Here is a 26537-nt window from a genome sequence, read left to right as displayed (position 1 = left end):
GGGCGGCGGGCGCCGAGCTCCTGGTGGGTGCAGCTGTCACGAGCCGTGCGGCCGCCGAGGCCCTAGGGGGCGGGGAGCAGCTGGCGCCCCTCCGCCCCCTGCTCTCCTTTCTCTCGGTTCCGCTCCCCCTCCCACTTTCCCCGAGTTCTCCCTGGCCTCGCGCGGCTGGAGGGGGCGGAGGTCGCAGCTGTCACGGGCACCAGCTGGGGGCTGCGCCCGCGGAGGGAAATTGCTGCAGCAGCGACTTCTCGGCTCCCTTGCCCAGTTGCCCTAGTTAGCGCGGACCGGGCGAGCATCCGCGGAGGCTGCGCGAGGCTCGCGGCCGCCGGCCCGGCGTGGGGAGCGGCGCCCCGAGCCCGCTGGTGTTCCCCGCCGCCGAGAGGGGGAGCCGGAAGTCGGCGCGGGCGCCCCTCGGCCCCGGCGAGCGCGGTGACCTTGGCCGGCGGGTTAACCTCTCCGAGTCTCGCCTGCCTGGGCTGCGAAATGGGGATGACGATGGCGTGCCTTTCCGTAAGCGCAGGCTTCGACGGCGCTGCGTTTCACCCCGGCGCACTGTTCTTTTTTTGTTGTTGTTGTTGTTTTTTTTTTTTTGGTTTGTTTTTCTTCTTCTCCCGACCAGGGATTTCAGAGGAGACATGGGATGGATAAGAGAGGGTTTGTTGTTAGGGTTAGGGTTTGGGTCCCCTTCCCAGGATTCTGTTGAAAGGACGTAGGAAAGGGAGCAAACATGTTGATTGCACGATTGGGAGGTGGGATAGGTTAATGGTCAGCGACAGAACTGGAGCCGTTCCCTAGTCCCTTGGAAGAGAAATGGAGAAACCGGACACCAGGGTCCCTAGTCCTTACTACCCAGCTTTGGTTTCTTCCTTTTTTTTTCATGTATGTATGTACGTATGTATATGTATGTATGTCTGTGTGTATTTTAAGCAGTCATTCCCAGGGGCTAGGCGCTGCCTGGGCTGACAGTGTTAGAGGGAGACGGAGGGTTTAACAATAAATCCTGTGTGTGCGTGTGTGTGTGTGTGTGTGTGTGTGACAAGGACAGTCCACGGTGCTGTGGCTGCAGAGTTTGGTGGGAGGAAAACTTTAAGATGAAGCTCTTCTAGCCTTTTGTGCTTGGCTCTCCTCGTTCCTTGTAGAGGCGTTGAAGAGGCAGGTGTCCTTGTGAAGAAGGTGACATTTTTTTGTTTTAAGACGGTGAATTTTTGATGTCGAGTGTGATGATGGCGAACGAAGGGTTCTTGGGTGAATAGCAGCCCCAGCACCCGCTGTGGATGCCCAGAGTAATCTCTGTGGCGATGATTTGTAGGGGCTGAGGCTTACACTTGAGCGATTAAGAAATCTTCAGGTGTCTGTGTAAGAAATTGCTGTGCGGAAGCCTCGATTATATTGGACTCGTGAAGGAATGGATTTCAAGGGTTAAATTTGTTTGAGGTGTGTCTCCTCTTCTGGAATTGGTTGGAGGTTTGTCTCAAAAAGAAAAAAAAAAAATGTTGGCCAAAGGGGCCTCACAGCTTATTTCACAGAAGCTATGATGTAGTAGGAAGGGGGTCAGATTTCTTCATGTTGAGAATAATGTGAAAAGAAAGTATTTGCTTGGATCTTTTGGCTCTTCAACTAGAAATAGTTTTGGGTTAAAGGTAGCACTGGGGTGTGATTCAGCTTAATAAATGGGCATTCTTTGAACTATTTGTTATAAACTAGATTCAGTTGGAAGTGTTTCTATTTTATCTCCTGTACTTTGTGGAAAGATATAATTTGGTTTTACGAACTACTGTCTAAAAGGTTTTCCCTCCATTTCTGATTCAGACTTTCTGCTTTGGGAACACTGGATCAAAAAGGGGGACTGAATAGAGAATCTGTGGTTTGAAGAGAAAATTCAGGGTGCTGCTTATAAGAACAGGTGTCTGGTTTGATTTTTGTAGACATTTTGCACAACTATTTTATTTCATTTATTTAACTCACAACAAAGTTTGGTTTTTAAGGTGCAAAACTTGAACTTTACATAACATATAGTTAATCTGTCCCTCATTTCTTTCTGAGAAAAATCTGTAGGATTGTGTCTGTTAAACTGCTTTTTGTGTGGTTTAAGCCAAGGGCATACTTTAGATCTGCATTTTTGGGTAAGTGGTTTTGTTGAAAAAAAGTGCCTGATGGAACTAATGGTGATTGTTCCACTTAAAGTGGGATTACATAGACAATGCATTTTCCTCCCTATTTCTGCCAATATTTGTTTTTCTTTCTCCCTCAATTCCAGCGTTTCCTTTCTAGAAATCTGGGCTTGAAACAGAAGCAACAGTTTGTCTAATCCCCAGCATTGGCTTATGCCAGGAAGCCGTAAGGGTAGCACAAAGTGGGTGTGATATAAAGATACTGCTACCACTTAAGGCATTTAAGTGCAGAGGGAGGCTAGGGTCAAACTTTAATTTTTGTTGCATTTCCTGTTTTCTACGTATGTGTTAGTCTTTTGGTGGGTAGAGGATTGGGTTGCTCTCTTGCTGACTGGTATGTATTGTGAAAGCGTTGGCAAAATTTCATGCTTTTGCTCTATAGGGAAGGGTAGTAAACAAGCCCAAATAATTTAAAGATGTTCCCAGGATGGAATGTTCTCTGCATGTACTCTAGATCCTGCTAATCCAGTGATCGGTCTTCACCAGGACTAAATGTTGAGCAAGTGATGAGGGTGGTGTGGAGGTGCTGAAAGGGACGAGAGGATAGGATATTGGACAGTCCTTGAAAATCTTTTCACTCTTGGACGACATCTCAGAATATGATTTATAATTGGTTTTTAAGAACACTTCAATTTCACATACCTTCTCTTAACTACTACGTCTGTTCCTTACTTTAGCGTCTCTTTTTTCCCCTCCATCCTCCAAGGGCTCCGTATTTGAGTACATTGCATATCTTACGGAGTTGTTGGCTTTAACCATATGGCCTAATGGAGCCTTCATTGTACGGCAAGTGTGGGAGGTCAGTACAAGTACACACCATCAGTTAGAATCCCCCACGTCGTGGAGTGCGGGAGATTCCCCAGGATGCTCTGTATTGTCTTGGCAGTGATTTTTGCCTTCTGCATATGATAATGCACAGGAATTCTCAGAGGGCCATCCACTGCTTTCATGGCAGAAGTCCAAAAACATGTAGTGGGCTCCTTTTTACATTCCCTGCAAATATCGGGCATGGAGGGGAGTGTGGGATTGGATGAAATACATGTGTTTCAGGAGTTGAATGACAGAGCATTATATCTAGTCTGGTCTGCAGAACTGTTCAAATTTCTCCCCACCTCGTACAGCTCTCCTACATATTTGGACAGACGAGGCATTAGGGAAGGATTTCTTTATTGCTTCTGTCCCAGGTTAACCAGTAGCTTAGCCCTTTGTCACTGGTCACTGAGGATGGGCCTCGTGGTCTCTGACTTTTTTTCTTACCATTAGAGGTGAGGTCTAGTCATTTCAAGCCTTCCTTTTCCCTTCTTTATATTTCAGTTAGACTTTGTGCCTTTCTCTCAACATAGGAGTCAAGGTCATAAAATGGCCTGAGCGCAACCAGGTACCATTTGTGGTTGTTTAGTTTAAGAAGGAGGTGCAGGTTTTTTCCTGTCGTTTAGTTCTGGGCAACGTTTTGTGGGTACACAGTATTTGGATTAATATAGAGTCTAGAAATGACTACTTTATGCAGGATACGTGGTTGAACAAGGGAAATTATTACAAAACACTGACAACAACATGTAAGTCCAATTCTAGAAGTGCAAGTAGAGTGGGTTGTTGTATCCATGTTTCCTCCCCCGTTCGCCCATCTGCAACACAATATTTTTGAGGCTTCTTGAAGTGACAGGCTTTTAGAAGAGCTTAGTGTAGTTTTCCTATTTCAAAGATAAATAGCTTATGCCAAAACAGAAGCTATAGTCACCCAAGGAGTTGTGGAAGACTTGAAATTATTTGGTGTAGTCACCCTCCATCTTTGATATGTTTTGATACAATCACCCCCCATGGGTATATTTCAGTGTGAAGGGCGGGGAAGTTTGGCTTTGCTGAGAAGTCTTGGACCTGACGCACTAGGAAAGGACAGACCAGACTGATAACAATAGGTGCAAGCACAGAGGTGAAATACACCTATGAACAGGAGTCTAAACCAGAATTCTAATAACCCTGGAGTATCCAGTGTTTCCATAGTGATACTTCATTTTTGTGTAATTTTGAAGCAATTTTAAAGCTTCTTTTGGAAATGGAGGTTTGACTTCAGATCGAGGGGATCGTGTCCTGATCTTCCAGATACTTAGTAGATTTGCGTATAACCTTGGGCAGTAATTTAACCACGTTAAACCTTAGGTTTTCATGTTCAAAATTGGAATAATGCACTGGCCCTCATATTGTTGTGATCTTTAAGTTAACTTACTATATTAAGTAACATGATATGTTTAGCATAATGATTGGTACATAGTTAAGACTTGAATACTTACGTTTCCATAACTTAAACACATCACTATCTATTCCATCACCAAATTCTCTGATTCTTTCTTTTGCAATTTCTTGGATTTCCCCCTTTATTCCGGACTTGTATCGATATAGTGCTCCTATCATTTTGCACGTGGGGTAATGAATGTCACCTCAACTTTGTAGACCTGAGTTTCTTTATCATAAAATGAGCATATTGGTCTAATTTTACATTTCTTGTGCTAAAATTTTATGATTTGTAGGTTTATAGCTGCTTGCCTGCTTGCCCACATGTCTCTTAATTCATCCTACATAGTAATGCTGAAAAAATTTATTTCTAAAATGTTTTTTGATGTTATTGTTTTTAGTGGAGACACTGTGGACAAATTTATCAAATAAATCATTTAAACTGTTCTTCTGGTTTCTCATTCCAGAAAATTTGCTGCAGATGGCATATGCAGAAATGCTTTGTAAACCGTAAAGTGCTACACACGTGAAGAAAGTATTATAATCACCTGTAGATATCTTCTTTGATTTTACATGTTTCATTTTCTTTATTTAAATTGTATTTCCTTTTCCTTTATCTCTTGACCTTCAAACAGAGTCAGAGCTGATATGTTTTCTAGAAAGCTTGATTTTTATCACTCTTTTAGGATCAGTTACTCAGTTTGTTCTATATACTTCTTCCTTCCTGTCTTCTTTTTTTCTTTTTGAATGAAACTCTCTTTTTAGTGAATGTCGAATTGGTTTTCCTAATTAGATCGAGAAATCCTTGAGATGACGTGAACTACAACATTTGGAGTAAAGCGTCTTTAATGATAAGTTAGGACAACCTCCCTGATATTACAGATGAGAAGACTAAAGCCAGGCATGTGTAATAATTTTCATGGGTCATGTATGTATGTAGTGGCATTATTTGGGCAAGAACCCAGGTATTTGGCTTCTAGGCTTTTTTGTATTTGAAGGTTATTACAAAGAGATTTAAAATTTTAAGAAGTCTAGTGAGATTTGGAGTAATGTATAAGCTGGGAGGATTGGAGTATTTTCATTTTTTGGCCAAAAATTGACTGAAATATTGTAATAAGGAATTAATTAAGGCTTCTCTTCCAAAAAACTAAAACGGCAGCTGGAGAGAAATGTCTGCCTTTCTTATAGGGCCCTCATTCCGAGTCAGCAAATTCTTATTGACTGCTGTCTCTGAGACACTGGACTCGGGTACTGTGCTTGCTCTGCATATTACATTTTAAAAACAAGGAAACAAGGCTCAGGGAGGTTAAATGACTGGTGTAAGATTGCACAGCTTGTAGGTGTTCGGGATGACATTTGAGTCCAGGTCTTTTGACCTGAAATCACAAGTACACCTTTAAATTGGCTTCTCGCCAAGCGTGTTTGCCACACTTGACCACACTGCAGCCCCTTTTTTCCTTTCTGGACTCTTTCTGTTTTGTAAATGTGCTGGGTGACTCCTGCAGGCTCACTGCTTTCTGATGACCCAGGAACCATATGTACCAGTTACTTAATGAAAGTGTCACTTTAAGATTTTTGTGCTCTTTCTGATCTCACCTTTGTACTTTAGTAATGTTGATTCTTTGGTGCTTCTGTCTAGGTAAGCTTATCTTTGAATGGTTGGTTTTGGATTCTTAGCAATAAAATACTGCCTCTCAAGTTTTGTTAGTATTTAAATAGCTAAAATTTAGGGTTTTTCTTTTTTTTCATTTGGAATAAATTGCTTGGTCATTCTCTGTTTCTACTTGTATTTTGAATGGTTGCTCTTACTCTGATAGCTTTAATATATTACATCTTACAATTTTGGTTTGCCTGTATGGTTAAAATATTTACATGCTTTATTATCAAGCATAGATTCAATTAACAGAAGATAATTCTATTTGAACATATGTATGTTTATATAAAGATAACATACCATATTTGGCCAGATAGTTGAAGGATGAAATGTCCTTCCTTTTTGAAGGTACCTGTATGTGTAATACTGGCTTTACTTTAGTAAGTTTGGAGGAAACAAGGGAAAAGTTACTTGTTCTGCAAAGTAAGTTGTAACTCTCCATTCCAGATAATACAGGAAGTCTGTAATTGAATTTCTAAGTAGTCACTCAATCATTCATTCAAGACATAGTTATATGAGTACTTACTTTGTTCAAGGTGCTGTGTTGTTAAAAGATAGGGGAGTTAAATGATAAGATATAGATCCTGTTTTTAAGGAGATTATGACCTAAGAGAGGTGATAAGACGAACACACAAATACGTGTAATACTAATTGAATGTGATGAAGACGGTATGAGAGTGGTACTGAAATAGTACTTCGAAGATTCAGGAAAAGGGAGCAATTCTTTTCCTTTGAGGGAGATCAGGCCAAGTTTCATGGAGGGCTTGGTTGTGGACGAGAACGTTGAAGGCAGGGGATGATTTCTACTTGAGTGAGGGTGAGGAGAGCAGTCTATTCAGGAAGATTAAATAGCAAAGATGAAAGGAAAGGAAAGCTTGGGGTTATTTAGGGAGTAATGAAGGGGGAAAGTGCAGGGAGGGTTGTGACACCTGCTGAAGTGGGGGAGGGCACCAGACATTCTAGGTGCACTGAAACGACAGACACTGAAGGATTTTAATGGAGGGACGTGGCGGGCCACAGTGAAGCCTGTAGATCCGAATGAAAACGAGAAATGTCAGTTTTCCAAAGCTTTCCAAATTTATGTGGATCTTTTTTTGACAGTTTTTACACCCCCGATATTATATTTTCATAGTTTTTGAAATGATCCCGTATGTAAGCCTTACCACACTGGGACCTTATTCACTAATTTTTATGTATATTTGAGAACAGACTGTGTTTTTTTGATAGACGTTAATACAAAATCTTTTCCCCTGGCTTATACTTTTTTTTAAAGCAGTAGCTATTTTTTTTTAAAACAGTGTATTATCATTTGGCATTCTTAAGAAGATACAGTGGACTTGTTTTTTAAAAGTGTGAAAATGTCTCCTTATATAAATATACGAGTATATTACAGTGTAAGTGAGGTTGGTCATGCGGGTTGAAAGTCCCTGGCTCTCAATATAGTTCATGAATTATTTTACTGATTTATTTATGCCCTGCCATGTTCCAAAAAGGATTTAAAGCAGGATATGTCATGAAGAGTCTTGGACCTTGTTCCACCCAGTCTATTATTTGACTGAACTGCTAGCCAACATTATACTGAGGGAACAGTGTCGAAGACAACTGGTATCACAGAACGTGCTGCTGTCATGTCTTTTGCCAAACTGGTAGTAATTCAGAGATGGATACAGTATAATTAGAGTACCTTTAAGGATAACTCCTTTAAACTTTGATAGCATGCGAGGGAAATGAGTTGGAAGGCACTGATGAGAGCTTTGACCTTGGCAGCCCAGGAACATTTAGAGCAGTGGCCTTTACAGTAGGGTTTACTTAAAGTCATCTGGGAAATGGGAGGAATATTTGAGGTCTGTAAGGAAGTTTCTTTACCTTCAGTCTCTTGTGAGGTTTTACAGCTTATAGGGGCGTGGGTAATTGGATTTTTGGAATCATTATTTTAAGTAGTAGACTTTTCACATATTGTGTATTGCAGTAGGGAGTCATCATGCGTATCTTTTGTATAGTATTTCATAGATGTTAACTGGTCATCTTGAGGCAAAAGACTCAAGAATTGTCTGACTTAAAGATGACTTACTCATTTGTCTTTCAGAAAAACACACGTCTCAATTTGCCGACGTTTTCTGTGACAAGCGGATTTGAGGAGTACGCTACCTAGTAGATACTTGTTTTTATTAAATTTATTGGGGTGATGTCGGTTAAATTATACAGGTTTCAAGTGTACAGTTCTATAATACATCATCTATACATTGCATTGCATGTTCACCATTCAGTCACTTCTCCTTTGATCACCATGTATTTGACTGCCTTTACCCTTTTCTATCAGGTATTTATGAAGAATAGACCTACTTACTTAATCTGTCTCTGTCTCTGTGGGATGATGGTAAGTTATTAACAGTGACTTAAAAAGTAACTATCTTCAAAAACAAAATAAAATTCAGTGTTATGGAGAGAGGTTATTGAAAGGATATTTGGAACTATATCCATCATTATTGGATTTAACTGCTGAAAATAATGTGGTAACTTTAAGAATGTTCATATATATGTATATATACACACACACATAAACACACACATATATATATTTATATTTGAACTTGGAAACAAAATTTTCTAACCTGTATAAAAACCTTGTAAAGGAGAAATTTTAGTGATGATCCCATTTGCTGAAAATATGAAAAGCAATACCATCTGATTAGTTGGTAGTGAGAACAACTGATTGTAATGAAGAAATGTAGAAATGCACTAGTTGAATTTTAACAAAAATGTTTGCATAAATGGTGAATGGGATCAAAAATTAAATATCATGTTTTATTCAGTGCAACAAGTGATGCAAGTCTTCCCTTTGGTTTTACTCATCTTTGTGAAGTCTGTTTTTTGGCTATGATCACCATTAAAATACAATTAAAGTTATTTATTATAAAAATGAACTGAATTTAGAACTAGACTTCCAAGTTGCTGTATTACAAAATGTGAAAATAAAATTAGAAAATCACAAAGCATGTTCTATCACATTACTCTCACCAAAAATAGTGGTATAATAACTTCCTAATATTTATTAGGAAGAGTGCAAAGCTGTGTCATCAATAAGTAAAATAAATGTTTAAAAATTGTTTATTTTATTATAATAAATATTTTAAAATTTCATTTTTGCCTATGCTTTATAAGGTACATAATGTATTGGTCTGCTATGCAATGTATATAAATTATAAATAAATACACATATATGGCTTCCTATTCAAAAATTTTTTAACTGTGGGGTATAGAATAAAAATGGTTATGACTGTTTTATAGTAAGGGTTCTTTACTAAGAATGGACTAAGAGTCTCTAGATATGCTTTAGGGAGTTTGTGAACACTCTGAAATTATAAGTAAAATTTTGTGAGTCAATGTATTTCTCTGGGGAGAGTGTCTGTAGCTTTTACCGAATTCCCAAAAGGGTCTATGACCTCCCAAAGGTTAAGAAACTCTGTTGTTAAAGATTGGGACCTCAATAACTCCATTCATCCAGTCCTACCCTCTTGCCAAGTTTAATGGATGTATCTGATGTCATTACTCAAGCCTGCAGGATGACTGGATTTGCAGTCTGTTTTTCCATTTGGCAATAGATGTGATTGCAATGCCTTTGGCCTTTACAGATGTTTGAGGTCTATTTGTTGCATAACTACCTGGCCGATTTTATATATCATTTCCCACCTCTGCTATGTATCATTTCTATGTCATTTCCCACCTGTGTTCCCCCAAACTCCAATAAAAAAGACCGTACCTTTTATATGAGTGTGAAGATTGGAATGCATACGTGTATAGAAGAGCCTGGTATCAATTCAAGTATAGGGAGACCCTGCTGGGTAGGCTGGAATTCACAGTTGCTGGCTTTTAACCTCTGTGTAGCATCTGAATCTTAGCTTTGTAGAGTCTTAGGATCTGATTTGACATATGCTAAAAAAACACTTTTCAATTTCTCTCAGCTCCTTCGGTTTGCACCCCACCTCCCGCCATCGTTCTAACTTAGCCTACTTATTGCAATAGTATCCAAAGTGGTGTTAGTGTCCCCAGTGAGTTCCTTCTTCAGTTTGTCCTAAATTTTGTTTTGGAATGATCATTGTAATTTTTACTTTCATTGCGTTACTTTGCTTAAAAACCTTCAATGGCTCCTCATTACTGTCAAGATAAAGTTGTTCCTTAGCCTGGCGTTTAAAGCTCTCCAATGTCTGGCACCAATCTGCTTTTTTTGTCTCATTTCCCATTTGTCTCCCCCATTAAGCTGTTCAAAATAAAATTGTCAGTTTATTGTCCCCTAAACATTTCTTGGGCCTGTTTCCACCCCTTTATATATTCCTTTCCCTAGAATGTTCTCCCTTATCCTAGTCTATACTTCCTGAAATTCTACCTGTTCTTTAAAGCTCAGCTCAGATTCCACCTTGCTTTTTAAGTGTTCAGATTAAAATTTGAAAGGAATCTCTTCCTTTTCTGAATTCTTAATTTTTGTTTTCCTTATTATTCATTTGACACTTTACACTACCTTGTAGTGTGTGGAATTTTTTTGTTTTCATGTGTCCTATCTCCCAAATCAGGGTATGAGAGTGGCGAAAGGGGTTATGTCTTATGTTTTATCCTCTGCAATGTCTTACATGTGTAGAATTAAATTGGCAAGTCATATTGATTAAATCATAATGCTACTTATTAATTTGGAGAAATAGACCTTTTTTATATGTGTGCCTGGAATACTCATACATAACATCTAGGGATTCTCTTTCCCCTTTTCAGGGTATTTGGGAAATTGAATTGGAAATCAGCTATTGCTTGGAGAACGTGTAGTCCTACAGCATAAGAGGTTGGCTGTTAAGGGCTTTGTTCAAGTTTGGGGCAGCCTGGTGACTTATTATTCTCCAGTATAGAAGTCCACCTGCCATGGAGGAAAGGAAAACTTGGGTTCCTTCTTCTCTCTTCTTAGCCATGCTGCAAACACACATTCCAGATGCCTTGAAGATTATTGCACTTCTGTTTAAATTTTTCAATACATTCTTCTCCATAAAAGAAATTTTTATTAAATACTTGTGTTTGAATGGTAATATGGGGCACCATGAAGTTTCTGGTAATATGGGGCACCATGAAGATTCATATCTTAGGGTTTCTGCCTTTCAAGGAGATTATAACCCCCATAAGCAGTCTCATTTGCTTTCAATCATACATGAATTTAAAAATAATATAAAAGATGTCATATGGGAGTATATAACTAGGATAGTTAGTTGCTAACTGAGATATGTGGAAACTCCTCTAGCCCTTACTGTTTTTAGTACTCACTTGAAATTTATTTATCATGTATACTTGTTTCTGTTTTTGCATGTGTCTTTTCCCACCGACCACATTGTAAGTTATAGAAGGTAGAGGCCATTTATTATACTACTAGTTATGTGCCAATACCATAGTACTTTTATGGTGCTTTATCCGCAGTATACATACATAAGTGTGTTACTGATCATGCCTTGAAGCCTAGCATGGTCTGGGTAGGCTTCCTGGAGGAAGTGGGATTTGAATTAGATTTGTAGGATTTGGAGTGATGCTTATAGCTTAGTCCCGTGAACTTGATAAAAGGGTTCTATGTGTGAAAATAATAAAGTGCATTTGGTGTACTGCCTGGAATGTGGAGCCTCCGTGGTTACTGTGCCCTTGGAAGTGACCCACCTCACTTCTCTTATAGCCCGATATAGTCAGGGCACTGCTTACAGGGTTAGGAAAGGCTGGTAAGAACAGGAGTATTGGGTGAGCTGTACCTGTCTTTGCCTCACCAAAGCAGAGTTGCTTTCTTTAGAGGGATGACTATCAGAATCAGGAGGGCCTGCCTGGAATCATTGAAATAAAGGGGAGTTGGTTTTGTGTGTCAGTCTAAATGGGATTTTTATTACTAAATTTATTTGTGAAAAAGAACTTGTAGCACTAAATGGTAGTGCTTGGGGCAATTAAAGGAGAAATTTTACTGATGTCTTTAGGGGTTAGTATTTATAAAAATGGTTTTAGTTTAGATGGTTTTGCTACCATCTTTTTTTAAAAATTTATTTCATTTTTTATATTAGTTTCAGGTGTACAAAACAACATAATGATTAGACATTTATACCCCTCACAAAGTTGTAACCCCCCCAGTCTACTACCCCTCTGACATCACATCTAGCTGTTACAATTCCAGTGACTAGATTCCCTGTACTGTACTTACATCCCGTGACTATATGTATGTATATGTATACACACACACGCACACACATATATAATTGACTATATATATTATATAATTGAATATGACACTCAATATTATTCTACTTGAGCTTCAGGTGTCCAGTGCAGTGGTCAGGCATCTACACAATCTGTGAGGTGATCCCCCTGATAGTCCAGTGCCCACCTGGCACCCTACATAATCTTTACAACATTATTGATTATATTCCCCATCCTGTATTTCACATCCCCATGACTATTTTGTGACTGCCAACTTGTTCTCTTCATCTTCTCCCCCAATCCTCAGTCCTCCCTCCTGTCTTTAGATATTTGAAACAGGTATAAAGTGATTGGCTTCAGTAAAACTAATCCAGAGCTTTTCTACAAATATTATTTGGCTGGTAAGATTATGGGGTGAGAAAAGTGAGAGAGGGTATGAAGGTACTTTCCGATACTGTTGGAGACCTTTTGCTGTCTGAGGATTTCATCAAATTTCTTCGTAGGTTCCTGGAGGTCTTCTTCCTCCCTCATCAACATATTGTTAAATAAAATCTGCTCTCTCCATTTTTCACTTGTCTTTTAATGTTTGGTTTGTTAAGGACTGGACTACTAGGTCGTGGTTACAGTGCTGGCCAAGTTTGCAGGACTAGGAAGCCCAGATCCTTATTTATACACGAGACTTATTTTTTCCCCAGTTTTATTTCTATAGTCATCAACCCTCAACTATTTAGAACTTAGGCTTTCTCTTTGACTGCATTCCAATAATTTTCTCCTTTGAAAATTAAAAAATAAACCATATACATAATACATGACTGTATTCTAATAACAAATTCAAAGAAATGGAAGTATTATATAGAATTAAAAGGTGAAAGTCTCTGTAGTGAATTATGTGGTAGCTATTAACTTAGGCTGTCTAGTGTGCCCCCCCCCCCCATTTCAGGTGAGAGTATGCTCTTGGCCAAAGGATAGGCGTGTGATCCATGCTTGGTCTGTCATCATTCTCCGTCTTTGGGCACAGTCATTGCTGCAGGATGGCCATATGATCAAAGCAGGTTCAGATCTGTTCTTGGAGATCGAAAAATAGATGTTGGATGAGGGACAGGCTCATTCCATTGTTGTAATTTGCAGTTCCCTGACTTGATAAAGTCGATTATTTTATCAGTCGATTATGTGTATTGGATTTCCCCCCCCCAGTCTTTCTTATTCATATTTGTTTGCTTTCCTTGTGGAATGCTTGTCTTTTTTATTGCTTCCTAGCCATATATGCTTATGATGTAGTTGTGTTTATACTAACTAGGAATGGGCTTTGGTGGCCACCTGACTCTGCTCCCGAGTTATTTCAAAGAGAAAGATGTGAGATATCTACTATTCCAAATCCAAAATCCAAAATACATATTTTTTAACAGATATCCCTGGACATTTAATTGGTTTATATCTAATAACTTTATGTAGCTGCCCAATTCATTTAGTTAGCTCAGAGGTACGTGTCTCAACTGGATGCTCTTTGGATGCTTAATTGAGGTAATTTTATGGCTGAGATAAATGTTGGGAAGCTCATGTTTTGAGAATTTTCCCGGTCAAAATCATTGTGACTGTATTGAATGGTCTACCACTTTGGAACTCAATAGGCAGTTTGTCTATCGGTGTAGAATCAGAACCACTTTCAGGGGAAAATTATGGACCTGTAAGAAAATGCTTTCTTGACTCACCTCCATGGAGAGGTAGGTTGGCTCCATACTTAGACATCTTCAGTGGTTAGGGTCCTCGGTTTTCCTAAGGGGACATTAACCAGTCTCTGTACCTGATGGACCGTGAAAGTACATAGTCCACATGTAGTTGTCCATACAGCTAGAACAGCTTCATTCTAACAAGTTTGTATCCACTTACTTTGCTTCCCAATTCTTATCAAACACCTAGTAGTAGTCAGAAACAGTCCTCTTTGAGAATTGCTGAAATAAACACATTCAGTACATTGCTCTAGAAACAGTTTTACTCGGATAAAGCCCGAATACCAGAGAGTTCTGTATTTTGATTGCACTGTTTTAGGCTGGGGTAGAATTACTTTTACAGAATTGTTATTTGGTGTAATGCAATCAGCCTTTATTGAGGGCCATTAAAACAAACAGCTTTATAAAATTCACCACTCCTCTTATTGTAGAATTCTTGTGAGGATATTATCTCCTTGATCTCAGTGCCCTTGTTGATGCTGTTGTAACTGCTGCTACTACTATTACTGTTAGCAGCTGATCTGCAGACTAAGACTGAATACAAAATGAGCTAATAGTTGATGGACAAATGCACTTTTAAGCTGAAGGCAAGTGCTTTTGCCCAAAGGGAGACACTGTTTTATGGATGAGGGGTTGTGTAATGTTTAGGAGTATGGGCTCTAGAGCCAGATTTCCTGGGCTTGAATCCTGGCTCTGCTGATTGCTAATTGTGTATTACTTAACCTCTTGGTGCCTCAGTTTTCTCAGCTATAAAATGGGGATGATAATTGTACCTACCTCCACCATGTTGTTTTAAGAATTTTGTGACTTTAAACATACAAAATACTTAAAACATACTTGGCCCAGGACAAGTGCAATGAAAATGAGCTGCTGTTGCTTTCTTCCCCCATTTCTTAGAACTGTAAGATACACATTAAAAAATTTGCCATCTTAACCATTTAAAAAATTTTTTAAATAAATTTTATTGGGGAATGTTGGGGAACAGTGTGTTTCTCCAGGGCTCATCAGCTCCAAGTTGTTGTCCTTCAATCTAGTTGTGGAGGGTGCAGCTCAGCTCCAAGTCCAGTCGCCGTTTTCAATCTTAGTTGCAGGGGGCACAGCCCACCATCCCATGTGGGAATTGAACTGGCCACCTTGTTGCTGAGAGCTCGCAACTGAGCCATCCGGCTGCCCCTCCGGAAGCTCAGCGGCAGCTTGTTTTCTTCAATGTAGTTGTGGAGGGTGCAGCTCACTGGTCCATGTGGGAATTGAACCGGCAACCCTGTTGTTCAGAGCTCACGCTCTAACCAACTGAGCCATCCGGCCGCCCCACCATCTTAACCATTTTTAAGTGTACAATTCAAATTGCTATTGTTTTTATCTCCGTTATTATTAGAACCCATGTAGTAATTTTTTTCCCAGATCTTGGTACCAGGAAAAGCTGTGTTTCCTTTGACCTGCTGGTTTTTTTGTATTACATAGTCGTCCTGACTCTTGTAACCTATGGTATTTCTGTCTTTGCAACGGAGCTCAGAGTCAAATGTGCAGCCCTTCCCTTACAACTGTATTGGACCTTGTGGCATATAGTTTGTGGGGTAAATTTACGTCTGACTTCATCTTATTTTCCTCCCTCATGTTTTCTTTGCCCCAATCTCATCACATCTTTCTTTTTAATTCTACTACACTCTGTGAGCTGTCTCAAATCCTTTTTGGAATAATATGGAAGTAAACAAGTAGTCTTCATTATAGCATGTGCCCATGTTAAGATTTCAGTTTAATTTTCATTTAATTTACCTTAAGTTGGCTGCTTCTTGTTAGGGAAGTACTATAATTTTCATTGATACCTCAAATCTCATCATAGGATCGGTTACTTCTGGGGAGGTTACTTTTGACAGCTGATTCTGTTAAGGGTGTCAGTTTTATTTTAAGCTTTAATTACAAAAATGTTTCTTCTTGACTTGTTGTTTGTTTTTTCCCTTGACCTTTGCTCCAGCTATCTCTCTCTTTTTTCCCCTCAATGCGTCTTTTTTAAAAACATTTTTTTTATTAGTTTCAGGTTCATAAAACAATGTAATAGTTAGACATTTATCATTTATATCCCTCACACAGTGATAACCTCCCTCCCCCCTTCTACTACCCCTCTGACATTGCACACAGCCATTACATTTCACTGTCTCCATTCCTAATGCTGCACTCCGCTTCTTGTAAGTATATATATATATATGTATATGTATACACATATATATAAACTTGTAGTTCACATTCATTGTTGTTCAGCTTCAGCTTCAAGTGTACAGTGCAGTGATCAGGCATCTACATCATCCCTGAGGTGGTCTCCCTAATGAGACAAGTGTCCACCGGATACCCTACAAAATCTTTACATTATCGATTACATCCCCCAAATTGACTTTCGTATCGCCCTGGCAGTATTGTGGTTACTGACTGTGCTTTCTAATCCCCTCACCTTCCCCGTTATCCCCACCCTGCCTCCCATCTAGCAACCCTCAGTTTTTCCTCGATGTCTCTGAGACTGTTTCTGATTAGTTTGTTCACTTATTCTTTTCTTTAGATTCCACATATAAGTGAGATCATATGGTATTCGTCTTTCTCTCTCTGACTTCTTTCACTTAGCATAATGTTCTCTAGGTCCATCCATGTTATTGCAAATGGTAAGATTTCCTTCTTTATGGCTGCGTAATACTCCATTGTGTAAATATGTACCAGTGTCCTAATCCACTCGTCCACCGATGGGCATTTCGGTTGTTTGCATGGCTTGGCTGTTGTGTATAGTGCTGCATGCTTCGGTTGTCTCTTGTAGATTTTTTTTGGGAGGGGGGAGGATCATTTTAAGACCTTGTAAACCCTTAGTCTTTAAAAGTACTCTTCAGAATAGGACTTTTATCACAGATGTAGCACAGGCAGAGTAAAGGCTATTTGTGTTAGTGTCTTTCTTTTAGAATCCAGAATACTAATTTATTGATTTACAAGGGAAAAAAGGAAGTGTCCCAAAGCCTAAAATATTCCCGAATATTCTGGTTCCATCTGTATTCTCTCCCCAAGCAGATGTACACAGTGCTGATGTTATTGCCTTTGTTTTGGAGGGGGGGATTGAAAATTTTTTTTTGATATCAGGACTAATCGAAATGTCTTTTAAGTATTTTTTTAATTTGTAGATTCATTCTTCTCATTTTGTTCCCTTGCAATTTATCTGTTGAATAACCTGGTTTCGTCTTGTAGAATTTCTTACAGTCTCAGTTTCAGTTTAATTTAACAAGTTTCTCTACCCTCTATATTCCCTGTAAATTGGTAGTTTGATATAGAAGCTTGATTCAAGTTTAATAGGGGGAGACAGAAGGCTATAGACGGTATTAGGAGACAAATGCGGTGCCTACAGGTCTTTTTGTGACGTTAGCAGCTATAGCAGTAGTTGGTATTGCTATTGACTTTTGATTCTTAAAATCCTGAAGTGATCACTGTGGTGTCGAAATGAGAATGGGGAAGCATTTCTTGAAATGGTAGAGTCTGCTGCTCTGTGCAGGTAGGATTATTGGTGACCATTTGAGAATGAAGCAGTTTTGTGTGGAATCAAAGAAGACCTAGGTTTCAGTCTGCTGCCTTGTTTAAGAGCTGTTTGATCTTACATAATTAACAGCAGCAACAACAACAATAGCAGCAGCTGTTCATTTAGTGCTTATTTTACACCAGGTTCTGTGCTAAGTGCCTCATATACATTGTGTAATAGAATCCTCATAACTACCCTGTAAGCCCAGGCACCTTTATGTTGCAATTTGCTTGGCTGGGAAGTAGTGAAGCGGGGATTCAAGCCTTGCTTGCTTCCAATCTTGTGCTCTTAATTGCTACGCTCTCCCAAATCTGTGGAAAAGGGTATAAGTATAGCTACCTTATCTATCTTGTATGGTAAATGAGAATTGTGTGTGAAAGTGCCTTGAAAATATAGATGTTAAAATGAGAAGTGTGCTGGGCTGACAATGCACAAGGAAAGGTAGATAGTGGAGGCCCTTGCCTTTGGCTAAGTGACAGTGAAAAGTTTGGATGGAAAGAACCCTCTGGTCATTTTCTGACTTCTGTTTCCATTGCTATTGCTATTGACAGGTGGAGAGTTTCCTTCTCTTTTTGAAATTGACAGTGATAGAAATTTTACGTGTGATAAATGTCACATGTCAGCGGTTACTTAAGAGTCTCTGGGTGAATAGTGATATCTTCGTTATACTTCATGGGCCATATATGGAGGCTTAGTACACATGTTTTCAACTGACAGCAAGGGTATAGTCGTTTTCTAAAAAGATAAATATTAAAAGTAGGGGGAGTGTTAATTGAATTTATAATGTTATATTTCTTTATCTGGACAGTGGGTGTGTATATATGTTAAAATTATTTTCAATGCTTTTTTTTGTATGTCTGATGTATTTTATAATTAATGAAACTGTTAAAGTGATCACTAATATTTGCATGTGTGATAGACTAAGAAAGAAATGGGTGTAACGTTAGTACCTTTATGTCTAACCTTCAGCAATTTATCAATTTATAACCTTCAGCAATTCGTTATACATTGGTGATGAGTACAAGGAGAATTGTGTTAGGATCTGTGACCATTTCCAGCTTAACGGCAGAGGGTGTTGTGATGGATGACTGATGTCTGCCTAGTGCAGACATGCATAGTGTAGGAATCTGTGCCTTGTTTTTGTTAAACCTTCGTAATATGTTTATCAGAAAGCCCCAGGGCTTCACCTGGATACATTTTCTTGATATTATGCTTCTTGCAATTCTTCTGTTGCCATATTATGTTTACTATGGTGAAATACCTAGGATTTCATTGTGTTATTTCCAAGAAATATTTCTCATTTATTTTTATTTATTATTATTTTTATTGAGATATAACTCATATAGCCATAAAGTCACCTTTTTACACGATGCAGTTCAGTGGCTTTTAGTATATTCACAAAGTTATACAACTATAATCACTAATACCAGGCTATTTCATTACCTCAGAAAGAAATGTACGAGTTTTTGCATGGACATATGTTTTCCTTTCTTTTGGTTAGATACCTTGGAGTGGAATTTCTGGGTCATATGGTAACTCTGTGGTTAACATTTTGAGGAACTACGAAACTATTTTCTAAAGTGGTGCACCATTTTACATTCCTAGCAGCAGTGTATGAGGGTTCTAATTTCTCCATATCTTTGCAAATACTTGTTATTATGTGACTTTGATTCTACCCATCATAGTATGAAGAGGCATCTCATAATCTTTATTTGCATCTCCTTAATGACTAAGATGTTGAGCATCTTTTTGTATATTTATTGGTCATTTGCACATATTTCTTAGAGAAATGTCTACTCAAATCTGTTGCCCATTAAATTTGATTATTAGTCTTTTTACTATTAAATTTTAAGAGTTTTTAAAATACATATTCTGGGTATAAGTCCGGTATCGGATATGTAATTTGTAAATATATTCTCCCATCATGTGGATTGTAGTTTTACTTTCTTGATGGTGTCCTTTGAGACACAAAAGTTTTAAATTTTGATGAAGTCCAATTTATCTATTTTTTTCATTTTTGTGCTTTTGGTGTCATGACTAAGAACTCCTTGCCTAATCCAGGTCATGAAAATCAATGCCTGTTTCTTTTCTAAGAGTTTTACAGTTTTAGCACTTAGATTAAGGTCTTTGATCCATTTTAATTTTTCTACACGGCATGAGATAGGTTCCAGTTCTTTTTGCAGTAGAGATAAAGCTTATCATCTTCTAAGTATACACTTCACCAAGACCTTCATGTTCACCTCACTTAATATTTTAATCAGTATATGATTTTCTGCCACTTCATTAGTTTCACCTCTGACTCCCTGTTAATGAGTATTTTGTTGGTCTTAAATGGAATTTGTTTACCAAAGCCATACTAACTTTTGCTCTTATCATAGATTGTGAGAATTAGGAGGAAGTTTATTGATCATATAGTCCAACCTCTTATCGGAGTAGAGCCCTCAGCATCTGTGGCAGAAGGGCTTTCAGCTTCTTCCTGGACACTCTCAGAGATGGTTAGTTGTAGATTGTAAGCAGTTAGGCCCAGCAGTTTCTCTGGCCAACTCTAGGAGTACTTTGTATGTGCAAGGAAATGTTTATACGCACTATCAAATGAATGGGCTCCTGGAACTGTGTGGCTCAGGGTCTGGGACTAACTTATTCTGGTATAAAGCCACCCATAATTCATTTGACCAGTTTAGTTGAAAACAGCACATTTTAATTTCTTGGCAATACCGTGTTTCCCCCAAAATAAGACCTAGCTGGACAATCAGCTCTAATGCATCTTTTGGGGCAAAAATTAATATATAAGACCAGGTCTTATTTTACTATAACTATTTTATATTATTTTAATATATGATATATTAAAATAATTATTTTAATATATAATACAATAATTATTTTAATATATAATGTATTATTATATAATACATAATATATTTTAACATATATTATTTTAATTATTTAAAAATATATAGTTATTTTATATTATTTTACTATAATATAAGACCGGGTCTTATAAGTCCGGCTAGGTCTTATTTTCGGGGAAACACGATAACATAGTCACGTAAGCATTGGTAATAGTCTTCATTACCTGTGTTTTATTTTATTGACCTCTATGTGGAGCAAGTAAACAAGATTCTAGTCTCTGGTAATTGTGATTTAAAATGAATAATATTAACATATTAATAAAATTAGTATAGGATACTGGATAATAAAATGTAAACATAAGTAGAGAATTAAATTACTTATGGCTTAGATTTTTTTTATTTTCTGTTTTTTATTAGTTTCAGGTGTATAGAACAGCATAGTGACATTTACATAACTCACAAAATGATAACCCCAACAAGTCTACCCCCTGACACTGCACATAGTTATTAGAACGTCATTGACTATATTCTCCATGCTGCAGTACACATCCCCATTACTGTTTTTTAAAATTATGGTTGACATTAAATATTATTTTATATTAGTTTCAGGTGTGCAGTGTAGTGGTTAGACATTTATATAATTTATCAAGTGATTCCCTCCAATAAGTCTACTACCCACCTGTCAATATACATAGTTTTTACAGTATTATTGACTATATTCTCCGTACTGTACTTTACATCCCCATAAGGGTCCTGTGACTATCGATTGGTACTTCTTAATCTCTTCACCTTTCTCACCTGGCCTCCAATCCCCCTCCCACCTAGTAACCATCAATTTGTTCTCTGTATCTATGGGTCTGTTTCTGTTTTGTTTGTTTATTTTGTCCCTTAGATTCCACATATAAGTGAGATCATATGGCATTTGTCTTTCTCAGTCTTATTTCACTAAGCATAGTGCCTTCCAGGTCCGTCCATGTTGTCTCAAATGGTAATATTTCATTATTTTTTATGGCAGGGTAATATTCCATTGTATATATGTACCACAATTTCTTTATCTAATCATCTGTTGATGGGTATTTTGGTTGTTTCCATATCTTGGCTATTGTAAATAGCACTGCAGTGAATATAGGGGTCCATATATCTTTTTGAATTAGTGTTTTGGATTTCTTTGGATAAATACCCAGGAGTGGAATTACTGGGTCATAAGGTAGCTCTTCTTAATTTTTTGCGGACCTTCCATACTGTTTTCCACAGTGGCTGCACCAATTTAAGATTTTGACATTGAAAAAACATCTATGGTCATTTAGTAAAAGAGTAAATATGGTTAAGTTTAGAATGAGTGTCAGGTGAATCTGCAGACCTAATAATTATATTAACTATTCACAGTTCAATTAAAGGCAGAGATGGTACAGGTTGCGAGCCAGAAGTAAGGGAGCTTGTCATCTCGACATTTGCTCAAATTCTGGGCATCGGAATAAGTTATAGCTGTCAAGTCTAGTTTAGCATTGACAAAGAGCTTATCTTTTATTTTAAAAAAATGATTAAAAACATGTTGCCTGTGAAGTTTTTAAATTATTAAAGGTACACTTAGGCATAATTTATTTGGGGGACATTTATTTTGGCAGCCTTTGTTAAATTTATTTCTCCTTTGGTATTTTGATATTAAAGGTGATCCATGTTATATTACTTGGAGGAAGGCTATCTTGCTTTCTTGCTTGTTTGTTTTTGTCCCCTTGTATTACAAAAGGAAAATGAAATATTTTGGAAAATAGGGGAAATATTTAAAAGTAGAAGGGAAAAAAAAGCACAGAGTAAAATAAGCAAGTAACTAGCCATATATAGTCCTGTCCCTAAGTAAAAGCTATTAATATTTTGGTGGGCTTCTGAAAGTTACGGTCTGGATTTATCATTTTACTCAGAATTTTTTTTGTTTTTCCAAAGCAAATAACTATTCTTTAATTCATTGGATCAGGAGTCACAAACAAAAAAAGACAAAAACAAGTAACAAACAGAAACTCTCAGTGAATCTCCTTCAAGAAGGAAATGATTCTTCGTTCTTCGTTCTGTCACTGAGGAGTAGCCAGAGCAGCTCAGCCAGCCCGTAACCAGTCACCCTCTGGGTTGTTTGAGGGTGACCCTTACCTATGAACTGGTGCTTGGTGGTGAATAGACAGTCTTGCTCTACATGTTGTAAAGGCACAAGTGAAGTAGACCCTGACCTGTGAAATACATTTTTTCTCTTTATGAATAGGTTTTTCCTTTCTTTTTTGTTTTTTTCTTTTTTTTCTTTTAAGGAGGGCGCAGCTCACAGTGGCCCATGCAGGGATCAAACCAGCAACCTTGGTGCTACCAGCACCACGCTCTAACCAGCTGAACTAACTGGCCACCACAGTTTTTCCTTTATTTAATTGAAGGGGAACAAAGACAAAAAAATCATTCAGCTGTGAATGCAAAAACATTGTTTGTCACTGTTGTTAACTGAGCCAAACTAATGGCTACCCTTGTGTGATGTTAGTAATAATTATATTAGTAGAGATACACTTTTCTTTTTTTCTTTTTAACTTGGCCTAACCTCTTAATTCTCAGTTTGGTGTCTGACCTCTTTCTCTGTTCTACCTACCTGTTAGTGTCATCTTTCTCCCTTTCTCTGTTATTCGTACTGTTTTACCCTTTGCTATAAAACTGCCTTTAACCTTTTTTCCAATGTACTCTCTTCTTTCTGTCCAGTTTTTTATCATTTTTAAATATACCTTTATATACCAGTGATTTTTCTAAAACATTCCCCTCAACCACATATGCACCATTCTGTTTAGACTGCACAGTGTTTTGATTATCTGTTGAATTTGAATACTTTAAGGATAGCGTGTATTCTGTTTGGTAAAATATAGAACCCGCTTCTTCCTATTGGCTTAAATTTGTCCCATTCATGTTACTTTGGCTCTTGTAGGGATTTCAGTTTGTACTTTTTTCTTTCAAATTGATGAATTACAAGTTTATTTTTCACACTTGAAGGCTGGTGAAAAGCCATTATGAATCCTATTAAAGAAAACCCAATGTCTCAGTTGAAAAGTATGGTAACTGTATCTGCTCATTAAGTATTCTTTAAGTTTCTGAAACACAACTTGCAAACACCCAGCATGCATATTTAATCTCAATACAACGGATTCAAGACCAAGTATACAAGTTATATACACCAAGGCTAGAACACAGATTATATCACCCTCCTCACTGTCATCTTCATCATCTTCATCGTCTTCATGTTTTCTTTTCAACGCATTTGGTGATTCATTGGCAGTATTTTGTGTTAACACCATATTGGTGGTGATAAAAATGTTTTTGGACCCAATTAATGACGGATTAATCAGAACATTCTGAACTGCTGATGTGGCAGGAATTGATGCTTTATACCTGGGGAGTGTGAAGTGGGCATCAGGACTGTAAAGCTTTGCCCCGTGAGGGACGTTGGAGTCCCTACGTTAGTTGAAAGAGACATGGTTTGTAGGGTTGGTGTGCCAAGTATGGGAGGACTTGGTCTGCTAGTAACCAAACCAATACTTAGTAGTAGAACTGGTATTCTTCCCACACAAGTAGGTGCCCTTTTTTGGAGCAGTCAAGCAGTATCTGTCAGGTGACAGTCTAGGGCCTGAATATGGCTTGATCAATGGCAGAGGCGTTTTGTTTCTTTGCCTTACAATATCTAATAAAAATGTCTCTTGGGGGAGGAGAGGTGAAAGACTGGTCAGTATGACACTGGATTGCCTCTCGCATATCATCTGTTTCAACAGTAGCTTTCTTAGCGTGGCTTGAATAAATTTTTGCATCATCTAGAATTGTGGTCACATATTGGAAGACAAACTCCAACATTTGATTTATCAATCTTGGCCCATATTCTGTAATCCCCATATCCTTCAGGATTTGTGCATCTTTCCGCATGCTCTTGGGAGAAGCCATCTTGCCAGACTCCGTGATATCCGGTAAATCATCCACATTAAAGTATTTCAGTCCTGATCTTGATGCAAGTTCTTTGCCTCGTGTGGTTTTGCCAACCCGTGGTGTACCGGTGCGCAAGGATATTCAGAAGCAACATGGTCCTCGCTGCCATGGCTCTGGGAACCTTGGCAGACCGAATTTGTACTTTACTCTCTGTGGGAGTCCGGGAATAGATTCATATGCATACATTAAATTGATTTTTAACAAAGGTATCTTTTTCAACAAATGATGCCGGAACAATTGGATATCCACATTTAAAAAATTAGACTTTGATCCATACTTTGTACCACATTAAAAAATATTAACTCCAAATCATGGAACTAAATTAAAACCTAAAGCTTTTAACACTTCTAGAAAAAAATCATAGTATAAAACTGTTGTGATTATGGGTTAGGCAAAGGTTTCTTAGAATACAGAAAACATGATCTACATGTGAGGTGTGACAAATTCGTGAACTCATCCTAGAAAAAGTACTGCCTACCTCATTGCTGAATATCACTACGGTCACCTTTGAAGTACTCCCCTTGGGAAGCTATACACCAACGCCAGTTCCTAGTTCACCCTTCAAAGCAATTTTGGACTCTTTTTCTGGAATGGCCATCAGAGCTGTTGTTGTATTACCCTTGATGTCCTGAATGTCATCAAAATGCATTCCTTTCAATATTTCCTTAATCTTTGGATAAAGAAAGAAGTCATTGGGGGCCAGATCAGGTGAGTAAGGAGGTGAAACAAATAATGTGAAAACAAATAATGCAGTTATTTGTTTACTGGCTAAAATTCCCTCACAGACAGTGCCCTGTGAGCTGGTGTATTGTCATGATGCAAGAGCCATGAATTGTTGGTGAAAAGTTCAGGTCATTTTCGTCTAACTATTCCATGCAGCCTTTTCAGCAATTCCAAATAATAAACTTGGTTAACTGTCCAGTTGGTATAATTTCATAATAAATACTCCCTCTGATATCAAAAAAGGTTAGCAACATCTTTTTGACTCTTGATTTGGACTGATGGAACTTTTTTGGTCATGGAGAATTGGCTGACTTCCATTGTGCACTTTGACGCTTTGTTTCAGGGACCTATTGGTACACCCATGTTTCAGCACCAGTGGTAACACAGCCCAAAACATCCTCTTGCCTCTCCAGGAGGTCTTGGCAAACTTCGACTCTCCTTTTATTCATTGGTGAGGTCCTTTGGGACCATTGTTGCACACACCTTTCTTATGCCAAGATTTTCAGTTAAGATTTTCTTGGGGCGGCCGGATGGCTCAGTTGGTTAGAGCGCGGGCTCTTGACAACAGGTTTGCCGGTTCGGTTCCCCCGTGGCATGGAGGGCTGCACCCCCTGCAACTAAGATTGGGAATGGCAACTGGACTTGGAGCTGAGCTGTGCCCTCCACAACTAGATTGAAGGACAACAACTTGGGGCTGATGGGCTCTGGGAGAACACGCTGTTTCCCAATATTCTCCAATTAAAAATAAAAGATTTTTCTGTTTCTCTAGCGATGTTTACTTGGTCTGCTATGCTTCTCACAGTCAGCTGATGATTTTGATGCACAATTCGATGAATTTTTTGCAATGTTTTCATCAGTTCTGCTCGTTACTGGCCACCCTGACCTCTCTTCATCAGTGACACGTTCTCTCCTCTCAGTAGAACGTTTAATCCATTTCTACACAGCTGTTTTCTTCATGGCATTATCCCCATAAATTTGGACTAATATGTCCCTGATTTCACTTCTTCTCTTGCCAAGTTTAACAAGAAATGTAATGTTTGTTCGTTGCTCTAATTCAAGGCAGACATTCTCACTAGGGCACCCAAAAACACGCAACAATGAACGCCACTCAGCAAGACACCGCCACACATTGACATGAACACAGCTGTGAGACACTGATATACAAAGGTTATGAAACCGTACCGAGCTGTTTGTACAGTGCTGCAAATGTAAACGCATGGTAGCAAGTTCGTAAACTTAATTGTCAGACTTCGTATTAAAGAAAAACTGATAAATTGGACTTCATCAAAATTAAGAGCTTCTTACCTCCAAAAAACAATATTAAGAGTATGAAATAACAACTATCAGAGAAACGTAAATCCAAACTACAGTGAGAAACCTCTTCACACCCTTTTTATGGGGAAAAAAGGACCTAGTTTTTTTAAGTCTGTCTGGTTCTGATGACCTGCT

General features: G+C 38.3%; 1 protein-coding gene and 1 pseudogene across 7 annotated transcripts in view; one reads left to right on the top strand and one right to left on the bottom strand.

Annotated features, from left to right (window-relative positions):
* The window catches only part of NCOA1 (nuclear receptor coactivator 1), a 199994-nt gene that overhangs the window by 357 nt on the left and 173100 nt on the right, over positions 1 to 26537 (top strand). Inside the window, exon 1 of one of the 6 annotated variants that reach the window (XM_081068632.1) lies at positions 162 to 510. The exons of 4 other annotated variants lie outside the window; for them this stretch is intronic. The gene's annotated coding sequence lies outside the window, so the exon portion shown is untranslated. Of the gene's footprint in view, positions 1 to 161; positions 511 to 1014; positions 1174 to 26537 lie in introns of those variants that run through there. One more of the 6 variants, XM_081068633.1, reaches the window with a different exon arrangement.
* LOC308506027 (transcription initiation factor TFIID subunit 9-like) lies at positions 63 to 24329 on the bottom strand (annotated as a pseudogene). Its single transcript has 2 exons — positions 23602 to 24329; positions 63 to 532 (listed from the first exon to the last, which is right to left on the bottom strand). The product of its transcript is annotated as a transcription initiation factor TFIID subunit 9-like (transcript).

The sequence above is a fragment of the Rhinolophus hipposideros genome, assembly GCF_964194185.1.
Source record: "Rhinolophus hipposideros genome assembly, chromosome: 12".
NCBI classification, from domain to species: Eukaryota; Metazoa; Chordata; class Mammalia; order Chiroptera; family Rhinolophidae; genus Rhinolophus; species Rhinolophus hipposideros.
This window is presented reverse-complemented; position numbering and strand designations above follow the sequence as displayed.